Below are 26,192 nucleotides of genomic sequence, written 5' to 3'. Positions count from 1 at the left end.
CTCACAGAGAGGTTTACATTTTTAAAATGTATTTATTTTATCAACCACATGCTCGCAAGTCAAATATCCCCTCAAAGACATTTTGCAGACAGAGATATTCTGGGAACATACTGGAGGCAGCTTATTTATCCACCGCTATTATAAGACTAGCCCGAAGGGATGAGTATCAGATGCTATCTCCCGCTGAAATGACAGTCTGCCTGCCTGCCACCTCGATGCCAGGTCACAGCTACTTCATGCCCCCAAATAGCCCCTGCTTGGCCCTTAAAAGACTGCCTCTGCCCCACGGTCTTACAAGAGGCTTACAATTAGCCCAGGTCACTCCTAATGGGGAGGGCTATCAGTTTGCTCTAAGAATTCTGCAACATCTTTGGGGTCTGTAAACTGACAACAGAAAATGTAATTAATATACAAACATGATACTAATATGGAATACTGCCACAGTGCTGGAAACCCTCGGGGGCTGGTAGGATCCCAGGCAAACTCAGTTCTTGGATTTTATTGTCCAAAAGGGAATTATAAGAAAGCATACTCCAGTCAGCTACAACTGTCTCAAAGCTCTCTCCTTTACTATCTTTAACCAAATTATCCTTCCGGTCACAAGATTTAGCAATTAGGAAAGCTTTCCACTTCTCCTGTAGGTCCTCTCTACCTTAGACTATAACTCTTTCCTTCCCCACAGTGAGCATCTTGGGGTGGGGGCTGGCCTTCCATTCAGTTCAGTATCTCTGGAGCCCAGAAGATAAGACACTAGGTCTTCAGTAAATACTTACAGAATGATGACAATTCATTCATCAAGCATTTAATGAGTGCTGAGTTTTAGGATTAGAATACTAAATACCCAAAGATGAAAAAGAAATAAAGAAATGGCTATTAGCTCTTGTTGACCTTTGGAGACTAAACAAAACAAGAAACAAGGACTATAAAAAGCCTGGATGCAAACTCCAGTGTGAGAGATGAGGGAATTCCTGGAGCAGAGCAAGCCAAGTGCAACAGAAATGGAATTTTCTTATCCACGGCATGTCACACAGATTCACCCCCGCTCTGTAATACACTGTGTACTGCACGCATTTCCCACACTCCAGCCTCTTACTCTGCAACTGGCCAAATTTCTCATCTGCCTTTTAAAATATCAGTATATACTGTATGGGATATCCTGTCTTCCCACTAAACTGTCTTATGGTCAGGAGGATCACAGCTCATACCACTGTGCACTTCTCAGAGGCATTCTGACTTTATTTTCAGTCCCAGCTGTAAGGCTGTTAGTGCCACATTAGAGATAAGGACAGGGGTGCACAGGCTTGCCACAGGCTGTACCCCTGGACCCGACTCACATCCCTTCTAAATCCTGTGTTCTCATCACCGACCCACTTCCTCTCCCGGGCGTCTCTCTCCACCCAGCACCGCTGCCCAACAGAAACACAACATGAGCCACACACATTTCCTACTAGCCTCATTAAAAAAGGAAAAAAGAAATGTGCAATTAATTTCAGTAACTTCTATTAACCCAGCACACCCAAATATTATTTCAACCTGTAATCAATATTTTAAAAATTGCCAGTAAGGTATTTCACCTTCTTTTTTAGTACCAAGTCTTCAAAGCCCAGGCGCCACTGGACACTGATGGAGCAACTCAATTCTAGGTGCTGAACGCACTGTGGCTGGTGGCTACGGACTGCACGGGGTGGACCTATTGCGAGCACTTCTTACACATGCTTGAGTCTCAGGGAGCCTAACACCTGTTGTTTCTAAGTACCTAAAGGACAATCATAAAGCCTTTTCAGTGGCACCAGTTTCTGCTGGATATGAATTGGGGAGGCCCCAGATTTCAGCTGACATAGGTTCTCCGTGTTTCAGGGACTTTCAGCTCCAACCTTCAAGTCTCATTGTAGGTACCACTCCTTTAAGGAAGCCTCTGTGGCTATGCCTCCGACAGAGCCCCCAAAACGTCACACCTCCAAACCAAAACCCCATACTGTGAGTGCCTGCCCCTCTGTGTTACCCACTATTGGATGTTCCTTGAAACAAGACTCTTTCATTCATTGCCCAAGCCTTATCTCCCAACTTAGCACTGCCTCAAAAAATATTTGCCAGATGCATGGACGGATGGCTGGATAAATGAATGAAACCCCTCCTAACACAAAATCTCTCTCTCTAAGCCATAGTTTCCTCCTCTGTAAAATCTCCATGGTTCCTTCCAGCTGTGAAAGTCGACAAGGCGGTGGAGCAACTTGCGTTGCTCACGCCTGGGTCACAATACCAACTGGGGCACTTACCCTGAGCCCACATTGCACAACCAGCTTGACCAGCCATCTCACACAGGAAGGAACACTCAGACTGCACTTGAGAGGTTATTTCTCTGGACCAGTGCAAAAGGGGGCAAAACAGATTATTTTCAGGTTTTCAAAAAGTATCCTATAAACTTCCTGCTATTCCAGAGAATTACAGAAATGTCTATGTTGTCTCATGTACATCTTTCCTTTTTTTTTTTTTGGCTGCAACTAGAAGCATTTAGGATCTTAGTTCACCAACCAAGGACAGAACCTAGGTCCCCTGCCATGGAAGCGAAGAATCTTAACCACTGGACTGATAGAGAAGTCCCTCTCATGTAATTCTTGAAAAGCTTCCCTAGCCAATCATTTATGTTTCTTATGCTGTTGTTCTTTTTCATTTGCTAAGTCATGTCCAACTCTTTGCAACCTCATGGACTGTAGCATGTCAGGTTCTTCTGTCCTCCACTATCTCCCGGAACTTGTGCAAATTCATGTCCATTGGGTTAGCAATGCTACCTAACTATTTCATTCTGTCTCCCCTTTTGCCTCCTGCCCTCAATCTTTCCCAGCATCAGGGTCTTTTCCAATGAGTCACCTCTTCCCATCAGTGGCCAAAGTACCGAAGCTTCGGCTTCAGCAACAGTCCTTCCAATGAATATTCAGGGTTGATTTCCTTTAGGATTGATTGGTTTGATCTCCCTGCTGTCTAAGGGACTCTCAAGAGTCTGCTCCAGCACCACAGTTTGAAAGCATCAATTCTTTGGCACTTATTCTTCTTTATGGTCCAGCTCTCACACCCCTACATGACTACTTGAAAAACTATAGCTTTGACTATATGGATCTTCGTTGGCAAAGTGATGTCTCTGCTTTTTAATATGCTGTCTAGGTTTGTTATAGCTTTCCTTCCAAGGAGCAAGCATCTTTTAATTTCTTACATAGAAAATGGCTAATTTTTGCCTTTAATAAATGAATATCATTAAAAGGTCACAAGGTCAGGTTTCAAACTCCAAAGTCCTGGTTTTCATCGTCATTGCTAGCCATTTGGTCATCAATTTCCTTATCCATAAAAGAGGGGCAACAAAATAACCAGATTACAGAGTTGCTGTAATGCCCAGAATGCCTTATGCACTGTAAAGGACCAAGTGAATGTAAACTATTACAGAAACTACTTCTTCCGAAACATGTCAAAGTGAGAAGACAGAGCAGTCCACAAATAACACTGCCAATGGCCAGGCCCAGGCCTGGGGAACTCAGGGAAAAGCTAGAAGGAACCCACCAGTGCACTCCACTCCTGGGCAAACATCGAACAGGCCCAGAATTCATGTCTGCACAAAGCCAAGCCCCAGACGTGCTGGCCAACGATCTGGGGTAGGAAGCAGTCCAGAGGGCAGGCCCCCCAAGTAAACAGGCATCTATCTGCCAGGCCCCAATGGGAGGTGGCCGTAGGGGAAGGTGTCTACTGGAGCGCAGAGGACAACACAAAGGAGCCAGGCATCCGAGCCAGGCGGGGAGTGTCTATCTCAGAAGGGCAGGGCCCCCACTGAGCAAGGGGTGCTGCCCTCTGTCAGGCCAAGCCAAGGAGCTGGAGAAGGAGCTTCATCTGTCCTTTCTTTCTCCTGCAATGTTTTCAGGGGTGCCTGAAATTTCCCAAACTAGTTCTGCCCATTTCAAACAGGAACTAGGTTTGCATGTATGTGTGTGTGTGTGTGTGTGTGTGTGTGTGTGTGTGCACACGCGTTTTATTATTTCAGAAGAAAGCACTTTGCAGTCTGAGAATGAGTCATCAGTAATCCTTGTCAATTTGCCAGCAGCCTGCCCCTCTTCATTACAAACAGAAAGATAAAAGCTCTTGCACTACATTAGCTGGCATACGCCTCCACAGACAGTACAAATAAATTAATTGTGCCTCATCTCAAACAGCCCGGGAGGTGTGCGGGAGGGGAAAATGTGCTCCGTCTTGTTTCATTAACAAATTAAACTGCAATAGAGCCATGACCATTCTCTTACGTACAGACAGACGTCCGGCTATTTGGTCAACACCAGACGGTGGCCCATTTGGGGTGGCACTACCCAAGGTCCACACATTAAGAAACTTCTGTCTTCTGCTCAGAGGAGTACAAGTCCTTTACCCCTTTCATGGTCCTTGGAGAGGGGATGGTGTGATCCCAAGGGCCACTATAAGGACACCTGGGGGACCAGAGTCATCCATCTCATACTGGGCGCTACTGCAAAAGGGAGGAGTTTCAATCACTTACCCCAGGCAAATAAACAAACCAGTTCTGCGGCTCTGGTATGTACATCACAGTGAAAGAGTCTGCCATCAAGCAAACTCTGTCACGCTGAGGATGGTGAGCATTCCAGAAAGAACAAAGTTATTCAAGACCGACTTGAAAAACAAGTCAGACTCCCCTTCACCGCAAGCTAAGATTACACCCTCAAATACACCTTCCTGCGATTCTGAGAGGACTGCTTTTGCAGTGCAGTTAAAAGCAATTTGCTACAACGTTGTGATTTTCTTTATCCTGGTTCCTTACTACATAATTTAGGCAACCTGCATTTTAAAGTTGAAGGAGCAGGACTGAAAAGCTGATCCTTTCATGTTTTATCTCCAAAGGGACAAAAACAGTGCTTACAGGGGAGGTAGGGGACAGGAAGTGGGGTGCTGAATGCTAGAAGGAAAAAACAAAGTGGACTCTAAGGAGAAGAGGAAGGGCCCCTCTCTTTTGCAAAGATCACCCCATTAACCGGTGACCTGGAAGGACATTAATTAATCCCAAACAGTCAATCCAACTGCAGAATATGTCCGAAGTGTTTATCATACAGATGGCCTCTGGGTTTGGGTACTGGGAGTTTGGTTTCTTTTTTGAACTGTAAAATCTAAGAATCTAAAAAATTCTAAGCAGAAAATCTGACCTCATATGGCTAGGTCCTGCCTATAACAAAAAAAAGAAAAAAAAAGAAGCTAAACCTAAAGATGGAGAAGGCACTGGCAACCCACTCCGGTACTCCTGCCTGGCAAATCCCATGGTCACAGGAGCCTGGTAGGCTGCGGTCCACGGGGTCGCTAAGAGCGACAACTGAGCAACTTCACTTTCACTTTTCACTTTCATGCATTGGAGAAGGAAATAGCAACCCACTCCAGTGTTCTTGCCTGGAGAATCCCAGGGACGGGGAAGCCTGATGGGCTGCCATCTCTGGGGTCACACAGAGTCGGACATGACTGAAATGACTTAGCAGCAGCAGCAAACCTAAAAAAGATAATAATAGGGATTTTCCTGGTGGTTCAGTGGTTAAGAATCTGCCTTCCAACGCAGCGGGTGCGGGTTCAATCCCTGCTCAGGGAACTAAGATCCAACATGCCGCAGGGTAACTAAGCCCACACACCACAACTAGAAGCCTGCGAGCTGCACAGAAGAACCAACACAGTCAAGAAAAAAAGCATTATAATAATAAAGCCAGATTCAACCTTATCATAATCGAAGAAATACCAAGTAAACAATGAAGTATCATTGAGCCAAACCTTTGTAAAAGTGACTTTATCTAATGGAGGCCAAGTGGTTGAACCTAGAATCTTACTGCATTGCTGGTGGCATTGTAAACTGGCACAAGTCTCCTGGAAAGCAATTTAGAAATATCCATCGAGAGCAAAAAAAAAAAAAAAAAAAAAAAAAAAAAAATTGTGCCCTTTAACCCAGAAAGCCTGCTCTTGGAAATCCACCCTAAGGAACTAATCTACAATAAGGATGAAGCCATATCTCCAAGTATTATTTATAACAGCACAAAACTGTAGGGGAAAAAAAATCTAAATGTCCAATAATAGATGAGTGGTTAAATAAATTCAGCCTGTGGGATGATAGATTGTAAGAAAGACCATTAAAAATCATTTTGAAGACTATGTAACCATTTGGAAAACATTTGCTTAAGGTTTACTGAAAAGAGCAGAATACAAAATTGAGTCTACATATGATTACAGCCATACAGAAATATGTCTGCATGCAGACAAGGGTTAAAAGGAAAAATGAAAACAGTTGTGGTAGGATAGCGAGCTTGTGGGTGAACTGTTTTCTTTTTTTCAATCTTTTTATTGTGGTTATAGCATTTTATCTTGTGAAAAAAGAAAAATCATGGGGTGCATATGCAGCTGCTCAACTCACATTCAAAGGATGAATCAAGAATCTGGGAAACCAAGATGCTAATTTGGGACATGGAGCAACATCTAGCACTAGTCTCTATCCTAAGCTTGCCTGGGTCCCTCCTATCACATCTCTCAACCCGTGAGGTAGGCTGACGAGCAAATAGATGCTCGGAGACGCAGGAGGAGGTACCCAAATCTGTACGAAGCTACAAATGAAAGATAGGATGAGACTTTACATCAATTCTGCTCCAAGGCCCCAGCCCATCCTGTCAACTGCTGCCGCTAGTTTCAAGATCCCTCCCATCTCTGGGAAATAGTTTCCTCCTTAATAAAATGAAGAGGTTCAACTTTCTTCCAGCACTGTGTGGATCCATCCACGTATGGTTCATAAACCACCTGTATCCAACTCACCTGTAAAGCAGGTTAAAGCTCAGATAAGTGGTGCCAAACCAGACCTGGTGAATTAGAGACAATTCTACTAGACGTATTGATGGTTCAACTGAAAGAGTTTTCAAATTTTCGAGGTTCAAATGTGACATACATTCAGTAGAAACCATACTTCAAATTTTAAATTCTGATCTTTTTCCTAGGTTACGATAAGTGGTACAATACTATCTCATGATGCTGGACAGCAATTACAAGGGGTAACTGTTTCCCCTTCCAGACTGTTTTTCACTTGCAGGACAGTATTGAATCAATTACACGAGACATGCAACACTTATTATAAAAGAGGCTTTATGTTTTGCCCAACTGTAGGCTAAGGTACGTGTTCTGAGCACATTTAAGATAGGCAAGCTAAGCTTTGTGATGTTCAGTAGGTTTTAGGTGTAACAAATGCATTTCAACCTACATTATTTTCAATTTACGATGGGTTTTATCAGTTTTATGACATAACTCATCCTCAGGGGAGGAAGATCTGTAATACAAACTTTCTCAATTTTACATGGCAGAAGAAGTTGATTTTTCTTTACAATTAAAGTATGTAAAAGTTAAGGAATATCAGGATGTAACCCCGTCGAGGAAGATCTGTATCTGGGAGTAGAACACCTGAATCTGAATTTAACCAGCTACCCAGTCAATTCTTCTGCACAGGAATATTTGAGAACCACTAGTTAAGAATCCTGGGCTTCCCTGGTAGTTCAGCTGGTAAAGAATCTGCCTGCAATACGGGAGACCCCAGTTCGATTCCTGGGTCAGGAAGATCCCCTGGAGAAGGGATAGGCTACCCACTCCAGTATTCTTGGGCTTCTCTGGTGGCTCAGCTGGTAAAGAATCCACTTGCAATGCAGGAGACCTGGATTTGATCCCTGGGTTGGGAAGATCCCCTGGAGGAAGGCATGGCAACCCACTCTAGTATCCTTGCCTGGAGAATCCCCATGGACAGTAGAGCCTGGGGTCTCAAGGTCTCCATGGGGTCTCAAGGAGTCAGACACGACTGACAAAATAAGCACAGCACAGTAAAAAATCCTGCAAACATCTGCCAGATCCAAACACCCAACTCATATGTCCATCTCCCCACACATAAGAAAGTCCCCTGGATTGGAGCGGCGGTTAGGTTTAGAAGCCTGTACTTATTCAAATGAGGAGTCATCGTCAAAGAGTGAAAATGTCTTTGTTTTTAATGTTTAAGATGGAAAAACACAGGAAAGTAATCTGTGTTCCTCAGACACTTCTTTTTCTCGTGAAATAATTCCTGGGCTCCCAGATGTTATCCAGTTTCATATGCCCGTGTTTAGCATAGTGCTGGGAACATAATCGGTATTCAAACTGCCTGTTGAAGAAATAGAGATGTGAATGACTGCTTAAGCTGGTAGTAAGGCAATATCTTGCATCCAACTACACTTAATGTTTATTTTGCTTGCCTGTCTGCCCACACCTGGCAGAAAGGCCCGTGATGTGGGGGTGGTGTGCAGAGCATCCCCTGTGTCCTGCGCAGTGATGCTGTGTCCCCAGACGCTAGAACACGGCCTGGGATGCTGTGCATTTGTCAACAGTGGTTGAGTCAATGAACAGCAGGCACCAGCAAGAGCCAGAAAAAAATGTGAGGGCTCCTGGATCTGGTCATCTCATCCATAAACAGACACTGTTCCTACAGCAGAAAGGAATGGAGAACTTGTTGACCAAGCGCACATCACGCCCAACATGGGGGCCTGGTGCTTCCCCGCTCACAGGTCCTCAGGACAGCCAGATGACATCCAGCAGACGAGCAACCAGGACTAAATGGTTTACCGAAAGACTTAGGCAGTAAGGAAGAGACTCCGGGCTCAAAACCACATTCCCTGCAGTCTTCAATAAATACAAGAGAGTCGAACATGACAAATAAGAGAATGAATAAAGTCTAAGAGAATGTCCTAGAGTCGAACATGACAAATTAGAGAATGAATAAAGCCTAAGAGAATGTCCTAGAGAGGATCCACTGTCCAAAGGAACAAACTGTACACACACGTTCAAAGGTATGGAGTAAACCTGAAGAGGTTTCCCAGAGGGGGCGCTGGGGCCAACCTCACACCAAGCTGTGGACACGAAGCGGCCCTTGCCAGGAACTGCCTCTTTAGCCTGTGGATGCTGTGAGAGTGCCTCCGCTGCTCACCTCAGGACCCATCCCTCTCCCTGAAAGCAGTAATGGTAGCACTCACGCTGACTCCAAATGCCCATCAGCTGCAAACACTTTAGACGCCAGTGGACTTTACACCCAGGCCACTTGCAGGGTTCTACTGGCTATAGTTGTTGAGCACCCATGGGTGCACTTCCCCATATAATCAAGAGTCAAGGTCGATTATGAACTCAAACTGGCCTGGGTTCAAACCCTGCCTTCACCATCTTCTGACTGCAAGGCCTTCATGTCCCAAGCCTCAGTTTCCTCATCTGTAATGGGGGATAATACTAATGCTCACCTCAGAGAGTTGTTTTGAGGGTTAAGTAAAACAATGCCCTTAAAGGACTTACCGCAGGAATGACACGTCAAGTTCCAGTGGATGGTACCTATTACAACTGGAAGCACTGTAAAATCTGAAAACTAGATGTTTCCCCACTGCACAAGCACACACACTACCTATGTGTCCTGCATTCTCTACTTTTTTCCAATTCCACATAAAAAAAATTCATGCGCTAATACAGGGCATATATTTGTTATTTTTAACAGGCACAGAATAAGTACCTATTCCTTTCCCCAGGATCTAACTTTTTAATGATTTCCACATTAGATTTAACATTAAATGCAAATTGATCTATAAAGTCACCTAATTAGAAATTAAGCATGCCACAGACATTATCCATGATTTAATTAGAAGAACACCACAATATGAAGAGAAATGCCCCTCCCTTAGGAGGAGAAGTTGGGGGTGGCTCTCCAGCTGGACCAATTACTGGCTGGGATCTGAAAGGTCACCTGGCCTGCCAGGGCCCCAGAAAAATGATCGAGTTAGATTTCAAGCTTCCTTCCCAAAGAAAAGAAATCTATAATTCAAATCACTTCAGTAACTACTTATGGAGCAACAGGCTCTGGGGATTCAAGGACTCATTCATGCTTTGAGGAGGACACTGATTAGGGAATCCATGGCCAGTTCCATTCACCAGCACACCCCGCCTTGCGGAGTGGAAGGGTTTGAACTTTGATTACGGACAATGCTATCAGGCAAATGTTCCTCCCACTCTGCCTTCCCCTCCTTTGGGAGGCCATGCCCCCAGTGTTCATTTCCCAAAGCAGAATTTTCAAGTCACAGAGTCTCAGGGCTCAAAGCTCCAGACTGGTAGAGCTGGTCAAGCTATCTGTTGCTTAAATCATTACCTACACTGCACCTCCAAACCCAGGGCTTCTCCCTGATCAGATTCTGAAAAGGCTGCCAAGATTTTTCCTAGCACAGCTTGTCCTTTTCAGTGCAAAATCAGCCTGGCCTTTTGACCAAAAAAGTGGAAGAGGAGGAGGGGGAGAGTCAGCGGTGTGCCGAGAGCCCTCTGGATTCAGGCACATGGCACGGAATCTCAGGGACTCAGCAATGCTCTGCGTGGCCAGAACCGTGCGGGGGCCCGGCGAGACATGAGGCTAACTCACCAGTGGCATCTCAGGTTTCAGGGAGCCTGTGCAACAGTATCCTACCCTGAGTGATGTGTGCAGGACCCTCTCCTTCCCTCCCTCACCATGGGACAATGACATCCTCCATAGCACGCTACAGCAAGCCCTTGCAGTCACTCCCCCATCCCCGGGTACCTTCTATCACTTCCTCAAACTAACTACTCTTCTTCTATTCTGCTGGGGGTGAGCAAACAGGAGCTGCTGCTCCTGCGGAGACCCTGAGGAGAGGGCTTGTGACTCAGGCCAGGGCAATGAGCCCTTTCCTGATTCCTGGAAATGTCACTATAAGAGAGTCACAGAAAGTAACCACAATTCAGCAGTGGTTGTTCAAAAAAGACTCTGGACAACCCCCACTCCAAGAAAGCCCCAGAGCAAAGTTCTCCAACTCTTAAAAGTTAAAGAACTGGGAACCCTCTTACACTGTTGGTGGGAATGCAAACTAGTACAGCCGCTATGGAGAACAGTGTGGAGATTCCTTAAAAAACTGGAAATAGAACTGCCATATGACCCAGCAATCCCACTCCTGGGCATACACACTGAGGAAACTAGATCTGAAAGAGACACGTGTACCCCAATGTTCATTACAGCACTGTTTGTAATAGCCAGGACATGGAAGCAACCTAGATGCCCATCAGCAGACGAATGGATAAGGAAGCTATGGTACATATACACCATGGAATATTACTCAGTCATTAAAAAGAATTCATTTGAATCAGTTCTAATGAGATGGATGAAACTGGAGCCCATTATACAGAGTGAAGTAAACCAGAAAGATAAAGACCAATACAGTATACTAACGCATATATATGGAATTTAGAAAGATGGTAACGATAACCCTAGATGCAAACAGAAAAAGAGACACAGATGTACAGAACAGACTTTTGGACTCTGTGGGAGAAGGTGAGGGTGGGATGTTCTGAGAGAATAGCATTGAAACAAGTATATTATCAAGTGTGAAACAGATCACCAGCCCAGGTTGGATGCATGAGACAAGTGCTCAGGGCTGGTGCACTGGGAAGACCCAGAGGGATCGGAAGGGGAGGGAGGTGGGAGGGGGGATCGGGATGGGGAACACATGTAAATCCATGGCTGATTCATGTCAATGTATGGCAAAAACCACTATAAGGTAAGGAAATTAACCTTCAACTAATAAAAAAAAAAAGAAAGAATTAAAAAAAAAAAGTTAAAGAACTGCCCTTCATTGAATACGTTGATACTTGTAAAGCATATGGAAGTAAAATTTTTACTACTCAGCCCAAAGCAGGGTAGAGGAAGATACTTTAAATACCATTAGGATGCTGGTTATTGAAACTTATGGAATTTCTCCTTTAAAAAGAAAACCCTGAATCACAGTAAAATAAATGTAAAGACATCTGACTTTAGACTAGCCTTGCCCTATGCTTGAGAACCCTACAGGGATAAAACAAGAATGTAATTTATAGAAAAGGAAAGGAAGGAATTGGATTCAGAAATGCCTATACATGAAATCAAAATGTTATTATCGTACAACTTCAAACTTTTGTCAATTAATTCCACCAAAAAAAAAGTGGGAGATAGCGAATCCTTACAGAAGAACCACATCATTCTAAAAACATGATCTCGAAGCCCTTGTCCCACAAGGGCTGAGGGGGAGGGAGACCAAGGGGATGCAAGAGGACAGTCAGGAATAGGAACAAGGACATCTTGCCTCTGAAGAGCACCTTTGCAGCTTACAAAGCCTATTCACTTTCACTGTCTTCTTTGATGCCCCCAAGACAGTCCTGTGGGGACTGTGGAGATGCCCACGAATCTCTGTCTCATGCTCCAAGAGGGGAGGAAGCTGTTGAAGGTCCCACAGCCAACAAGTGACAGGTCTAGCAGGTGAACCACGGGTCATATCAGGGCCAAGCGTCATCCATGGACCACTACTCACAAAGAACACCCAGGATCTTTCCCAGGGATGTTCATGCATCTCTGTAGGAGAAGGTGGGAGAAGGGGGTGGAGTTATGAGCCTGTTTTGACCCATTCCTACCAAAGCTGTACTTACCGGACTTCCCAGCATGAGGTCAAAGGGAAAGAAAGCCACTTACTTCTTCATACTTTTATCTCAATAAAGACACATGAGACAAGCACAATCCGAAGCACTTCGTGTACATTAAGTCGTTTTTACTCTTAAAACAGGTCTATGAGGTAGAAACTCCTATTAATACCCCTATTGTACTATTTAGTAAACAGCAAGGTTAAGTAATTTGCCCAGAGGCGAAAAGCTGGAAACTGGTAGGCTGGGAGCCAGGAGCCAGGAGCCAGGAGCCAGGCAGTCTGGGCCCAGTTGCTGTTCTTTTGACCATTAAGCTATCCTGCCTCACACGAGATGCCAGTGTTCGTGAATTCAAACCTGCCACAGGTCTGGATGCAGGTCCCAAAGAACTCACTGATATCACCACACGAAGCTTCCTTGACTTCCAGATGCTCCGTGTTTCAGAAACATGCAGGTCACCACATTCTCTCCCTGCCCCCTTCCACCTCCCCTTATTGAGTTACTGCAGGAGGATCGTGTATTAAGGCAAACACCACTTTGACATAACCTAATAACCACCCATCTCCTAGCACTCGGCAGGAATGAATGCTACAGGGCACACGTGCAAACTCGATTCTCAGTCCAGGAGTGATTTCTGTGGGAAGCGTAATTCCATTGTTCTCCTCACCCAGCACATCTTATATCCATAAAACACAAGACCTCCATCAGTCAGGACACCCAGGAATGAAAGGCCCTGCCTTCTAATCCATGTTTCAGGTACAGCTAGACTCCATCTGGTGACAGAAAGTCAAACCTAACCTGATCTTTCCATTTAAAAACACAGTACCAAATGCACACATCTGTATGTAGAAGGCAGCATTTGAACAGAGACATATAAGTGTTTCATACCCAATTCCTCTGCTTACTTATTTATTAGCCCCAAATTACTCCTGATACTGTTGCCTATGGTCACTATAAACTAGTTATACCTTGACATTGAGGGTTCTGTTCCAGGCTACCACAATAAAGCAAATATCACACTAAAAGCACGGTACACAAATTTTTTGGCTTCCCAGTGCATATATTAATAAAAGCTATGCTTATACTACTTGGACTGCAAGAGTCTGTGAGAAGACTCTGGAAATCCAACCAGTCAGTCCTAAAGGAAATCAATCCTGAGTATTCCTTGGAAGGACTGATGCTGAAGCTCCAATAGTTTGGCCACCTGATTCAAAGAGCCAACTCATTAGAAAAGACCCTACGAAGACCTTACTTCTGGGAAAGATTGAAGGCAGGAGAAGAAGCGGATGACAGAGGATGAAATAGTTAGATGGCATCACCAAATCACTGGACATGAGTTTGAGCAAATGGTAAAGAACATGGAAGATGTTGAAGGACAGGGAGATGGTGAAGGACAGGGAAGCCTCGTGTGCTGCAGTCCATGGGGTGGCAAAGAGTCAGACACAACTGAGCGACTGAACAATGCTTGTACAATATTGTAGTTGATTAAGTGTGCAATATAGCATTATACCTAAAAGCAATGCACATACCTTAATTTCAAAATACTTTGTTAGAAAGTGCTAACCATCATCCAAGCTCTTCTCAAGTTGCAATTTTTTTTTTCTTTAAGTTGTAATCTTTCTTTTTCAATTATTTATTTATTTATTTTTGGCTGTGCTGGGTTCTCACTGCTGCACAGGTTTCTCTCTAGTTGCGGTGTGTGGGCGTCTCATTGTGGTGGCTTTTCTTGTTGCAGAGCACAGGCTCCCGTGCGCACGGGCTTCTGTAGTTGGCGGCACACGCGCTCAGCAGTTGGGATGCACGGGCTTAGTTTCTCTGTGGCATGTGGGTTCTTCCCAAACCAAGAATCAAACCCTTGTCTCCTCCATTGGCAGGTGGATTCTTTACCACTGAGTCACCAGGCTTCCCTGGTCATAATCTTTTTGCTGGTGGAGGGTCTTGCTTCACTGTTGATGGCAGATGAGTGATCAGGGTGGTGACTGCTGAAGGTTGGGGTGGTTCTGGCGATTTCTTAAAATAAGACAAGAAAGGCTGCTACAGGGATTGACTCTACCTTTCACAAATGATTTCTCTGTAGCTGTAATGCTGTTAGATAGCATTTTACCCACCATAAAACTTAGTGCAAAATTGGAGTCAATTTTTTCTCAACCCTGCTTTATCAGCTAAGTTTATGTAACAGTCTAAATCCTTTGTTGTCATTTCAACAATCTTCACAGCATCTTCACTAGGAATAGATTCCACCTCAAGAAACTACTTTGCTCATCCATAAGAAGCAACTCCTCACCTGTTAAAGCTGTATCATGAGATTGTAGCAATTCAGTCACATCTTTAGGCTTTCTTTTGGTATTTCTGCAACATCTGCAGTTACTTCCCCCACTGAAGTCTTTAAGCCCTCAAAGTCACGGAGGAGAGTCAGAATCAACTTCTTTCAAACTTTCCTTAATGTTAATATTTTGATCTCTTTGCTTGAAACCTGAATGTCTTTAATTGCATTTAGAATGGTAAATCCTTTCCAGAAGGTGTTCAACTTACTTTTCCCCAGACCCATCAGAGGAGTCACTGCCTACAGCAGCTATAACCTTACAAAATGTATTTCTTATATAATAAAACTTGAAAATCAAAATTATACCTTGATCCACAAGGCTGCAGAATGGATGCTGTGTTAACAAGCAAGAAAATGTCATTGTACATCTCCATCAGAGCTCTTGGGTGACCAAGTGTATTGTCAATGAAAAGTCATATTTTGAAAACAATCTTTTTTTCTGAGCAGTAGGTCTCAACAATGGTTTTAAAATATTCAGCAAATCATTCTGTCACCAGGTGTGTTTTATTCTTCCTTTTACATAGTACAGGCAGGATAGATTTACCATAATTCTTAAGGGCCCTAAGATTTCCCTAACAGTAAATGAGCACTGGCTTCAACTTCAAATCACCAGCTGCATTAACCTCGTCTTTGAAGCTAGGCATTCACTGACTTCTCCTCTCTATCTATGAAAGACTGAGCTGGTCTTCTTCCAATATTAGGCTATTTTGTCTGCACTGATAATTTGTTGTTTAGTGTAGCCACCTTCAGTAATGATCTTAGCTAGATCTTCTGGATAACTTACTATGGCTTCTACATCGGCACTTGTTTGCAGCCTCACCTTGCACTTTTATGTTGTAGAGATGGTTTCTTTCCTTCAACCTCAGGAAGCAAACTCTGCTAGTTTCAAACTTCCCTTCTGCAGCATCCTCACCAATAGTGGCTTTCATAGAATTGAACAGAGGTAGGGCCATGGTATGGATTAGACCTTAATTTAAGGAAAGGTTGTGGCTAGCTAGTATGGTCTTCTATCCAGACCACTGATGCTTTCTCCATGAATCAGCAACAAAGCTGTTTCATTTTCTTATTATCATTATGTGCTCACTGGAGTAGCACTTTTAATTTCCTTCAAGAACTTTTCCTTTGCCTCCACAACTTGGCTAACTGATGCAAGAAGCTTAGTTTTGGGCCTGTCTCAGCTTTCAACATGCTTTCCTCACTTCCTACTTCATCATTTCTAGCTTTTGATTTTAAAGTGAGAGAAGTATGACTCTTCTTTTAACTTGAGCAAAGGCCACTGTAGGGTTATTAACTGGCTCAATTCCAATACTTCTGTGTCTCAGGAAACAGGGAGGCCTGAGGAAAGGGAGAGAGATCAGGAAACAGCCACTTGGTGGAACGGTCAGACTCACACATTTATGGATTAAGTTCACTGTTTTAAATGGGTACAGTTCATAGTGTCCAAAAACAACTAGAATAGTAACAGAAAAGACCACAGATCACCCCAGCAAATATAATGAAAATAACAAATAGAGCAGACAATGAAAACGTTTCAAATATTGTGAGAATTATCAAAATGTGACAGACACAGTGAACAAATGTTGGTGGAAAGATGGCACCTATAAAAGCAGGGTTGCCGCAAACTTTCAGTTTGTAAAACATGCAGTTCCTGCAAAGGACAGTGAATCAAAGCACCATAAAATGAGGAATGCCTGAACGCCCACTGTACTACTGACTCTGTAGACAGACTTGACCATTAATGGCTCATTTTCAAAATAAGATTTACAAGGCTTAGAAAACAAGCTTATGGTGCCAGGGGGAACGGATGGGAGGAAGGGAGAATGAGGGAGTTTGGGATCGACAGGTACACACTGCTATATTTAAAATGGATAACAAACAAGGTCCTATTGCATAGCACAGGGAACTCTGCCAATGTTATGTGGCAGCCTGGATGGTAGGGAAATCTGGGGGAGAATGGATACTTGCACATGGATACATGTATGGTTGAGTCCTCTGCTGTCCACCTGAAACTATCACAACACTGTTAATCAGCTATGCTGCGCTCAGCCACTCAGTCGTGTCTGACTCTCTGCAACTCCGCTGACTGTAGTCCGCCAGGCTCCTCTGTCCATGGGGATTCTCCAGGCAAGAATATTGGAGTGGGTTGCCATTTCCTCCTCCAGGGGATCTTCCCAACCCAGGCATCGAACCCAGGTCTCCCGCATTGCAGGCAGATTCTTCACCACGTGAGCCACCAGGGAAGGCCAAGAATACTGGAGTGGGTACCCAATCCCGTTCTCCAGGGGATCCTCCCAACCCAGGAATCAAACCGGGGTTTCCTACATTGCAGCTTCTTGCATTGCAGTTGGACTCTTCACCACCTGAGCTACCAGGGAAGCTCTAATCAGCTATACTCCAATATAAAATTTAAAAGTTTAAAAAAAAATAACAAATAAAGAAGGTTTGCAAACCCACATGGGAATCTCTTCTGTATAGCAAATTTTGGGATGTGGGTCTGTACTTACATCATAGGAAGCTGAAATGCAAACCCATTGCCTAAGATCCCAGCCCACTCAGTCACCTGGTGGCGGCAGCAGCAGCTGTAACCTCAGGGCAAGAAGCCATTCAGCCCATAAGTGGGGGACTAGAGCCAGGCTTCGGATCTGTAATGGTCTCTGCTGTTGACTTAGAACAGGGTTGGCAAATCTGGCCTGCCATCTGTTTTTGTATGGCCCACGAGTTAAGAATGGCGTTTGCATTTTTAAATAGTTGGAAAAAATCAAGAGAATAATAAATTGCATAGCATTCACATTTCTGCATCCATAAACAAAATTTTATTGGGACACAGCCACGCCCACTGGTTTGCATATCATCTCTGGCTGCTTTCCGACTCCAAGTGCATTGCTGAGTAGCACAGAGATCACATGGCTTGCGAAGCCAAAAATATTTACTATCTAGCCTTTTACAGAAAAAGCTTGCTGACCCCTGACTTAAATAAAAGCATTGCTAGAAAAAAGACAAAACTTAAGGGAGTCCAGGAGAAAGACACAAATGGACCACTTGATCAATGGTTTAAGTTCAAGGATTCAGGATCAAGGACCTCTGGTCCCCAGTGAAAGGGGAAGAGACATCAGCAGGAAATGAGTGGCCCAAGGACAGCAGGAAAACCTGGGGCATTTCTAGCCACACTCCTCACTGCCCCCCCTCAGACACCCCCTTTATCTCAGAGAGTAAGTGAGGCTGGACAGAGGCTGAGTGATTCTGCTTGTCCTGCTGCTTCAATGCAACAGAAATGAGGGCAGGGCCGAGAGAACCAGCTGGAGTTCTCACCAGAGCTGAGATCCAGCCCAAGTCACTAAGTTACAACCTCTTTGTGATGTTTCTCAGTAGAAAGGAGGCAAATTACAGTCTCAGTTTGAGGTAAACTAGGAAGTGAGCACAGTATTCCTGTGTCAAGCTTTTATTTAAAAAGAAAAAAACAACACAGCAGATTTAGGGTTATCATTGTCCTCCTTTTCCTCATGTTCCTTGCCACCTCTGTTGAGCCAGGTACCCCTAGAGCCTGGGTTGCCTGATTTGGAAATAAAATACAGGATGCCCAGTTAAATTTGAATTTCAGATGAACATGAATAATTTTGTATTATAACTCTGACCCAAATATTGCTTCTCTGAAATTCAAATCATGAGACAGACTTATTACTAAAGAAGTACTGATTGTTTCTGATATTCAGACGTAACTGGACATCCTGTGTTGTATCTGGCAACCCAACACAGAACCCAAGTCATGCAGAGGAGGTGACCCCTTGACTCCAGCCCCTGCTGGTGAAGACCGTCCAGGAGCCCCACTTGCTCCCCAGGATGGGGGCTGGTCTGCCGCTACTTCCAGAAACAAGCTTCGCCAGGAGCAGAACACCTGTGACCAGCAACCAGTTGAAGCAGATGCAGTTACCCCTGCCTCCCCCTTTTCAACCACCAGCTGAACCCAACACCTGCCATCTCCCCCAGCCTCAGTCTCCAGGCTAGATTCCATTCTCCAATCCCTCAAGAAGCCCCTCTGAGCTATTACAGAAACGACATCATCTCTCTCACACTTGTTCTGCGGGTTACACTAGGTCGCAAGGTATCATCACACCTGTGTCTCTGGAGAAGGAATGACTCCAGGGCATGGAATTACAGCAATAAGGAGTCTGTGGGAGAGGATGGTGCTGAAACCAAACTCAGCTAGGTGGTCCCAAACAGAAGCCAGAATCGGTGACTTGAGGACCACCCAATTCTCCATCCCAAGGCAAGCACCACACAGGCAGGGATCTTTGTCTGTTTCACTCACAGCTATAGCCCTGGTGCCTAGGAGAGTGGCTGGCACACTCTGGCATTCAGTAGATAACTGGGGTAGGAGGCACACATAAGCATCAACCGAAGTTGGATGAGTGTAGAAATGTAAACAGGGTTCGCAGAAGGGGGCAGGGCCAGGGATGGCTGGAAAGACCTGAGAGGCCCTTGATGGTTTCATATCTGAGGGCTAGACCAGTGATCTGCTCCAAGGAGGAGCTTTAATTATTGGATCAAGGGAGCAAGAAGAAAGGATGAAAGGGCAAATGGATGGGCAGGTGGAAGATTTTTGAGGCCAAGAGTGAATCCCTGAAGAAACAATTTAAGACGACTGCCCCTGGATAGGGCTTTTACAGAGAGTATCCCTCAAAAGATGTAAACCCCCCAGGGGACCTGAACACCGACATTCCACATTTAGCCGAGGGCACCTTAATTACACACAGGTGCCTAACGCTGGGCTGAGGGACCTGATGGAAAAAGGTATTGGGAGGACATGGAGAGGGGAGCTAAGAAGAGAGGAAGGTTGGCACGTTCAACCATGGGGAGTGACAGGTGAGTCCAGGAATCTGACCAGGAGTTAGGGACCGAGGCTCAGAGACAACAGTCCTGTAGCAGCAGAGCCTCTGAGGGACCTCAAGGCTGCCTCGCTGTTACTATTGTTCATTTATCACCTTGCTTCTTTCATCTTTGCCACTTTACCTTTGTTACTCTGATACCTTTGCTTCATCAGTTTTAATGATTCTCAGTAAAACCTAGGAGGGTGAACGGCCTGTTTGTAGTCTTTATGGACAAGAAAGAGGGGAGGTTTCCCAGCTGGTGCTAGTGGTAAAGAACCCACCTGCCAATGCAGGAGATATAAGTGACATGGGTTCAGTCCCTGGGTCAGGAAGATCCCCTGGAAGAAGGTGTAGCAACACACTCCAGTATTCTTGTCTGGAGAATCCCATGGACAGAGGAGCCTGGTGGGCTGCAGTCCATGGGGTTACAAAGAGTTGGACATGTATGAAACGACTTAGCATGTATGCACTCATTTTATACACACACATATGTATACTAAAAATAGGATCATACTACACATATTGATCTATAATCTAACTTTCTCATATAAGTGCTTTGCCATCTTTCCACAACAATATATTAGTACAAGATGACCTCATCATTTTCAAAAACTTTATAATATTCACTACATGGTTTTTCTGGAGTTTATTCAACTATTCCTTTATTAATGAATGTTTTAAAGTCCTAGTTTGAGTAGAAACAGAATTACCATGTGATCCAGCAATCAAGCCTCAATACTTAAGCCACCTGATGCAAAGAGCCGACTCACTGGAAAAGAACTGGATACTGGGAAAGATTGAAGGCAAAAGGAGAAGGGGGCGGCAGAAGATGAGATGACTAGATAACATCACTGACTGAATGGACATGAACTTGAGCAAACTCTGGAAGACAGTGAAGGACAGGGAAGCCTGGTGTGCTGCAGTCCATGGGGTCACAAAGAGTCGGACATGACTTAGCATCTGAACAACCAACCAGCAATTCCACTTCTGGGCATACATTCAGACAAAACTCTAATTCAAAAAGATACATTCACCCCTGTGTTCACACAGCACTATTCACAGTAGCCAAGACATGGAAATAATTTAAATGTCCACCGACAGATGAATGGATAATGATGTGGTATACATATACAATGAAATATTACTCAGTCATAAAAGAATGAAACAATGCCAGTTGCAGCAACATGGATGCAACTACAGGTGATCATAAAGTGAAGCAGTTGGAAGAGAAAGACAAATACCTTATGACACCACTTACACCTGGAATCAGGTGGTGCCAGTAGTAAAGAATCTGCCTGCTAACGCAGGAGACACAAGAGACCTGGGTTTGATCCCTGGGTCAGGAAGATCCCTTCAAGTAGGAAATGGCAACCCACACCAGTATTCTTGCCTACTAGAGAATCCCAAGGACAGAGGAGCCTGGCAGGCTACAGCTCACAGGGCTGCAAAGAGTCGGACACAACTGAGCACACATGCACGTGCAGAATTTCTCACGAATTCCTCACATTCACACATGTGGAACCTAAAATACGACACAAATGAACCTACCTATGAAATAGAAACACAGTCACAAACACAGAGAATAGACCTGTGGTTGCCAAGAAGGAGGGGGTTGGGGGAGGGATGATGTGGAAGGTTGGGGTTAGCAGATGTAATCTTTTATGTACTGAATGGATATCCCCTCCAATTATTCTTATTCTCTAAGGGACTCTGGGAACTGCCACAGCAGTTATGCTTCACTCACAGGCTACCTCCCCAAGATCAGCTACATCACTAAGGTGATTTCTCTGCTCTGTTTGTTCTTAGAAAGTGTTAATTGTTTAGTTGCATCCCGACTCTTTGCAACCTCATGGACTGCAGCCCACCGGGCTTCTCTCCAGGAGAGTCCATGGAATTCTCCAGGCCAGAATACTGGAGTGGGTAGCCATTCCCTTCTCCAGCGGATCTACCCAACCGCAGGGATCAAACTCGTGTCTCCTGCATTAGAGGCAGATTCTTTACTGTCTGAGTCACCAGGGAAATTTGTTCTTAATGTATTCACAATTCTAACCTGCTTAATGTCTGCTTCCCACAGCATACATAGCCGGAGGGGACCACTTACGGCTCTAAAGTAGAGAAGGGGCACCTGCCAGAGGCAGAGAAGCTGACAGCTGATGGGAAGAGACAAACACAACAGGAGGCACACCCTAAAAGTCTATTAAAACGGAGTTCTTCAGCCTTCATCGCCCTGTTGTGTCAAGCGGTCACCACTCCTGTGGGTGTTCATGATACGCCTGTGATCCTTAAGAAACATGCTTCTGTCTAGTGACTTCTGTTTAAGCTGACAGCAAAGAATCATAGAAATATTCTGGGGCACAGAATATTCATTCAAGAGTCATCATACACTGAATATGTGCCTTAAAATGGCTTGCAGACAGCTCCAGCACATCCTTGAGGGGAGGGATTTCGGCTTTGACACACAGAGGCAGGCAGCTGGTTGGCCGCCAAAGGAAAACGTGTGAGGAGGAGTGGAAGGGTGATCCTAAGGTCTCGGGTCCAGTGTTTTCGAAAGAACACATCAACTGGTCTCCTCCACAGAAAACCAGAGGCGCATCCAGGCACACAAGGACAGCGCCGCAAGTAAACAAGTCTGCTGGCATGCTACTGCTAAAAAGAAAAAAAAAGTGTTGCAAATGTTGTTATTGCTTTCTCTTTCTTAAGCTTTCTGGAAAACCTCCAACTAGCCAACAATTCGGAGCTAACAGGTTTTATAAACGAAAACTCTCCTCCTAGGCACAGCTAGAGAGATCTGCAAGTGTGGAATCACCTGGTGAAAAGAGGGTTGGGGTCAAGGTCAAGGGACAACCTTGGGCCAATCTCATAGGCCCTTTCTCAGCGTAGCTTTCCCATCAGCATAAAATGGGGCTGAAACCTGCTCTTCTCTGAGAAAAGAGGACTGACATGGGGAGTGTCAGGAGACACGGCTGTGACCACCATGATTCCACTGGGGTCAGCAGGCTGCCCCTCCCACTCGAGCCTGGAGCATTCAGGAACTGCAGGGCCGCGTGCACGGGGAGTGTCACATCTGGTCCAGCCAGCCCAGAGGATCTTGAGGATCCTAGATGGAGCCAGGAGGAAAGGGGTTCAGTGACTAGCTTCTAATTCAGCACAGCAGGCTACCGCGCTGAATCCCCACTGTCAGCTTGAAAAAGATCATGGCGACGTTGTGTTTGGTTTAATTTTTTTTTTAATTTACTTATTTTTGGCCGCACTGGGTCACTGTTGCTGCGTGCAGGCTTTCTTTAGTTGCAGCAAGCAGGGGCTACTCTTTGTGGCAGTACAGGAGCTTCTCTTGTTGTGGAGCCTAGGCTCTAGAGCACAAACTCAGCAGTTGTAGTGCACAGGCTTAGTTGCTGTGTAGCAAGCTGGAACCTTTCTGGGCCAGGGATCGAACCCGTGTTCCCTGCACTGGCAGGCAGATGCTTATCCACTGTACCACCAGGGAAGTCCATCATGGTAATTGTTTTTAACAGCAGAATCACCCTCTGTCAAAGGAAAGCTTACATACTCCCCCAAAATATAACACAGGTAAAAAGTGGTATATGAATTTCTTATAGTAATTATTTATTACAAATACAGTGAGGCTGCTCTCATGAATGTAAGTTTAATTCCAAATAAAGCATCTAATATATGTCCCTTTTATTTTTCCTAGAATATAGAAAATATAAAGGAATATAAATCAGGAATAAAAAATCCTGATTCAAAAATAATTCAAATGACATCTATTTAACCTTTTCCTTACAGCGTCAGGAATCCATACAATTAAACAAACCAGAAACCTAAACTTAGGACAATAGGAAATTTTTATTTCAAATTGGATTACATGTCTTATTGGGAAATGTTCAGTTTGGAGGGAATTGAAGAGTGGTTTCACTGACTAATTTAGGCTTTTATTTGTGGAGGAAAGCACTGTTAAAATGCATCTTGGAACATAATTCAATGTTCTCTGAGGTCAGCTCTGAAAATCCCCAGATGCTTGGTACCAGGCTCTGACAGATATTTATGCAAAATTTCAAGAGTCAAATTTATTTCATTTCACACACTAAGTTCAAACTAAGTTTCGATTTCATCACTGACACTCTACCAGCCTTTGTAAATACGCACAGTGAGAACACAAACCCATATTGCTTAATGGAGCTCATTCAATTTATTGTAAAGGTTTCAGCAAGATACAAGCAAGGGTACCAAATTATATTTGAGAGATTTAGGTAATGGATTTCGTCAACAAATGTAAAAAAGTGATTTATTGCCTCATCTGAATTATCTGAAGCTCAACCTTTCCCTGAGCGGTCAACAAATTGCAGCATGAGAAAGTAAACTTCTAAGAATTATTACCCATGTCATTACAAATAACTAATAAAAATAAAAATACAATGTCATAGAATAAGGTCCACACTGTATATTAGATGTACAGCATCATTCTAAAATGTTATCTATTGAATAAGTAGAATTCTGCATATATTAACAACACAAAATTTTGGTAACAGCTGTATACAAACCAACATTTTGACAATTTTTGCTACCATTGTTCTCACAATAGAAGATGAAATTGTCTTCACTGGTGTGTGCGTCAGAAGTGTGGAAAAAAAACTGGTCTTTCTCATGTTTGCCTAGATAAATAAATACAGATGCATGCAAAATGTTCCCAACTGCACCATCCACACTTCCACTGGGGTGCATCATAAGAGCATGAGTCACCCAGCCCCGGTATTTCCCTAACCAGGGGGAGCACTTGGTTGTCCACACGCATCACTCCACAGTGATATCAATCACAGTCACAGAGGACGGTGAGATGCAGACCAAGCTGCAGAGCAAGCTCCACGTCAGGCTGAAATCTGGTGGTAGAACTCTAGGACCCCGAAGAACAGAGTAACACCCTGGGATCTAGGAACAGGTGAGGTGATACTCAAGACCTGCTGGATCTCAGAAAGAGAAACAGAAACGACGAGAAAGAAGAAATGTGGATTCTCGGGGAGCTTCTGTCAGCTCAGCTCTTGCCTCAGCCTTCGAGCTGAGCAACTTGTGCAGCTTCGAGAGCAGTGAAGACGTGCAGCCCCTTCCCCCCTGCCTCCCCCGTTCCCAGAGGATGGAGGCTCATTCCATTCATCCACTCACTTGTGGGTTAACTCGGTCATCGCACAGACATCCACTGGAGGTCTACTTCACAAGCCATATGCGCGGGTATGTTTTCATTAACATACACTTAGTTATATTTTACTTTGGAGCATTCCTCCATACCCTTAAAAGTAACCTGAAGACACCCAAAATAAGTGACTATCAACCACCAGAACTCACCTCTGTTAACCAAACAGGTACAGCAGTTGGCAAATGCTATTACTATCACATCCAAATACTTTTGATTTGTGCAAGCACGCTCTGAGCGTCTGTGTACCAGGCAGGATACACAGATAAGATCCAGTTCCTGCCCTCAAGGGACTCAGAGGGAGAGGATGGAGTAGGTCCAAGATATAGAGGGCAATGCAATCAATGCTAAGGCAAACTGGGGGAGGTGATGGGTAACTAGCAGAAGGGAAAGAAGCCTTAGTTGTATGAACCTGCAGGAGTCGAGAAGGCTTCTGTGAAACACTGCATATCCTTATCTTTAGAGAGAAGCACCAGCTGAACAACAGCAAGAACATATCCCAATAGACGCAGGAGGAAGTGAAGGCATGCAGGCAGAAGAGACAGTTGAGTGTGGCTGAAATAGAGGAACACTGGGTGGGAGTGGCTGGCCAGGAGAATGGGAGGGAGCAGCAAGACTTTCTCATCAGCAGGATTAGTACGATTTGGGTCGTCTGGTCTCAGACACCTCAATCATCTGTGAAGTGCCAAGAGCGGCTCCTCCAGCAAATTCCGCATACCAAACTAAGTGGTCACAACACACCCTCCCTGTGCTTAGCAGGAGGCTTGGCCAACACATTCATCATCGTCCTCTGGTCTAGGTACATGGAGGGGAGCTCCCCAAACCAACCAACCACAATGCCGACTCAGCCAGAATAGAAGATAAATATAATACATGTCTCTGACTTGGCAGAAGTCGAGTTCCTCTAACATAACTCTTTCCATGCACTAAAACCCATGCAGTTTTTAAAAAGCACGTCCAAGGCCACTGGACTTCCAGGACACCTGGGGTTTTAGCCAATTTGCTTAAAAGATGGCTGTACAAATTTGTGTTATAATGGGTTTGAAATAAAGGGGAAGGGTCTTGGATGTAAGAGGGAAGAAATTTAACAAAGAGCAGAACCCAGAGCCCATGCAATAGATAGCTACTCTAGCAGGTGAACCCACACTGGGCACTGCTCACCCAGCTCTCCAAGGGATGCAGTAACTGAATCCCAGGGGCCCCAAATTCAATCACTCCACAGATACATTCTGAATGACTATTATATGCAAAGTACCATGGAGGTCATAAAGCTGTGCAAGCCACATCCTGAACCCTGAAAGAGCATACAGATTATGAGGAAGGA

The 26,192-nt window shown here is 44.5% G+C and overlaps 1 protein-coding gene across 4 annotated transcripts in view; it reads right to left on the bottom strand.

The window, feature by feature from the left end:
* Window positions 1-26,192, bottom strand: part of TEAD1 (TEA domain transcription factor 1) — a 267,742-nt gene that overhangs the window by 210,652 nt on the left and 30,898 nt on the right. The window contains exon 1 of one of the 4 annotated variants that reach the window (XM_065945230.1): window positions 14,028-14,102. The exons of the other annotated variants lie outside the window; for them this stretch is intronic. The gene's annotated coding sequence lies outside the window, so the exon portion shown is untranslated. Of the gene's footprint in view, window positions 1-14,027; window positions 14,103-26,192 lie in introns of those variants that run through there. 4 annotated transcript variants of the gene reach the window in all.

Source organism: Muntiacus reevesi, chromosome 9 (genome assembly GCF_963930625.1).
Source record: "Muntiacus reevesi chromosome 9, mMunRee1.1, whole genome shotgun sequence".
Taxonomy (NCBI): Eukaryota; Metazoa; Chordata; class Mammalia; order Artiodactyla; family Cervidae; genus Muntiacus; species Muntiacus reevesi.
The sequence above is the reverse complement of the archived record's forward strand: the minus strand, read 5'-3'. Positions and strand labels throughout refer to the sequence as shown.